We start from the raw sequence: 2914 nt of genomic DNA, 5'->3' as shown, positions 1-2914 counted from the left end.
ACTCAACCGTCAACACTAGAGGCACAATCTTCCAAATCCAATTACTCGGATATGCAGATGATATTGACATAATGGGAAGATCAAAGCGTAATGTCAGTGGAGCGTTTTTGAGCATTGCGACGGAAGCGAAGAAGATGGGTTTAGTGGTCATTGAGGGCAAGAGCAAGTGTATGCTGTCATCAAATAGGACATTGAACAACGAAGTTTTATACAAAACGCCATCATTTATAGCTATAAATTTGAGGTAGTTGAGGACTTTGTCTACCTAGACACCGCTATAAACACAGATAACAGCACCAGCACTGAAATCAAACGAAGAACAACTCTTGCAAATCGCTGCTTCTTTCGACTTAGAAGGCAATTGAGTGGTAAAGTCTTCTCTCGAGCATCTAAAATCACCTTCTTTAAGACACTGATCATCCCGGTTCTCATTTATGGCGCTGAGGCCTGGACCCTGTCAAAGAAAGATGAAAGCGTCTTAGGATGCTTCGAGAGAAAAATTCTTCTGTTGATTTTAGGTTCCGTATGCACAGATGGAGAATGGAGGGGAAGATATAACTACGAACTGTACGGGCTATACAACGACACTGACCTATTTAACAGAATTAAAGTCCAACGGCTTAGATGGCTAGGTCATGTAGAGCGAATGGACACCAACGCTCTAGCACGGAAGGTCTTCGAATCCTTTCCGGAGGGACGGAATCAGCAAACTCTATCTCACAGGGAAAATCGTCATTGATGACGTCAATAAATAGGGAAAACAGATACGAAATCAAAAGACATCTTTGTTTTACTCTGTTTCCTTGTCATTCCACCCCACAGTTAATTTTCCATAAAAAAGGTTTTCTAGCATTCTTCCAACATTTGTTGACATTTCATTGTTGAACAGCTTGTAAATCTAGGAAAAAATCTGAGATTTTTACACACAAAATTAAAAAGCAATTAGAAAACAACATAAGTTAAATATTTTTAAGTTTTTCTGATCATAAAATTGAAATCAATGATTTAAAAAAAACAATTTTTGCATTTTTTTTTTAACAAAAAGCGCTAGAAAGAACAAACAATTTTTTTTAATTTTGTAAATTTAAAAGTTTTTGGCAAAAATGTTCGTTGTAAAATAAAGTTAAGTAAAGGTTATTTATTTAATTTGGACAGGATACTCTGCTCCATGTGTACCCCTATTGTCAAAATTATACTTCATTCGTTCTTCCGACCCTGCAAATAAGTGGCCAACCTATAACAACTTTAATTTCATGAACGATGCACGACTGACCAAATCTACGAACATACCCCAATACGTCAAAAACGTATCCGAAAGCAAAACCAAAATAAAAAAAAAACAAATTTTGAACAAATGCAGATGTACAAATGGAAAATAATTGAAAAAGGGAAATTAGCATTTATTAACTTCCCATATTTAATTATAAATCAGGTACCTACATACAAAAAATCTTTCTTAAAATATGTAGCATTAAGAAAAAAAAAGGAGGCTTTGCTGGAATTCGACGCTTGGTTTGTTTTATTATCTGACAGAGTAGACAAGTCTACCAATTAGAATGAAACAGCTGCGGATGGTCAACTGCGGATATGTTTTTTGGGAAATCGAATTCGGCTGCAGATAGCGATGCCAAAAAAAAACGCCTATTATCACCTTCATATAAGTACAAAAATATCAATAGCTTTGTTTTAAGGCGTATGGTTTTTATGGCTGAATCACAATAACACGCTTCAGCTTTGGCTTCGCCTGACGTTTACGAGTTCATCCATAGGAATTCAATGCATGCTATCACAACGGAGCTTCGACCTCACGTTTCGTTTGACAATCGTTAGGAAAAGAACGTAATGTGACTCCAAACGGAAGCTTTGGTCCAATTATCTGAACATTTTTTTCTGATAGGTCAACAGCTGTAAAAAAATGTCAACAAGCAAAATATTTGCTTTTTGGAGGATGAAATAATAGAAATGTCATTCAAAACAACCTCGAATTAGGCCCACCGTAACCCAGACTAAGCAGAACCTGAAGCGTGTTTGTGATTCAGCCATTCAAGCTTTGTTAGTAAGTTCAAGGGATATTAAAAAAATGTATGTTCAAATAACTTTTAACTTAAAAAAAACAACTCATTTAATTTCATGACCAAAGGGTACACGAATGAGTTTGGTATCAAATGAAAGACGTAATATTTTCAAAACCATTTATGGGTTAAGATATATCCAACCCAAACCGTTAAAAGTTTAATCTTTCATCTGCTTTTGTCATGGTTCATTCTTGAGCCAAGTAGAAGGACGAAGATAATAGGGGCCTATAATAAAGTTTATCTTCCTGTCAATAGAATTTCTTGATTTGATCTCAGCGCTGGGTTTTTTTCTGCGCTTATAGTTGATCACAAATAGAAAATAAAATCCTTACTACTTTAAATTTTTGGACGAGATGTCGGTCGCTCGGTGTTGTTTTTCCCTCATCATTAACCACTGGGCCCATTTTAACACATCTGTTTCAATTCGCGCAAAAGCCCCATTGACAATATCGACAGCATATAAAAGTAGTTGCACGAACTTTTGAATGACAGTGCCTCTTTTGTTGACGTGTTAAGGGAATTTCATGACATCAAAGTCTTTAATACAAATTTGATGTCAAACAAAATTTATTAAAAGTCACTTTTCAAAACTGTTTATAGCATAGAAGTTATTAGAAATTTGACACGATTAAATAAATAATCACTTGATAAATACAAACAAAATGAATGTATTTTATTATAGTTAATAAAACTTTACTTTAGCCACCAACGCAAATAATCTACAAATAATCACATTAATAAATGGAATTTTTTAATGGACACATTATTTTCCACGCATATGGGTTTTTAAAATTCCTTTATCTCAATAATTTGTTTACAAAATATGTATATACAATGTA

This window comes from Eupeodes corollae, chromosome 1 (genome assembly GCF_945859685.1).
Source record: "Eupeodes corollae chromosome 1, idEupCoro1.1, whole genome shotgun sequence".
Lineage (NCBI taxonomy): Eukaryota > Metazoa > Arthropoda > Insecta > Diptera > Syrphidae > Eupeodes > Eupeodes corollae.
The sequence above is the reverse complement of the archived record's forward strand: the minus strand, read 5'-3'. Positions refer to the sequence as shown.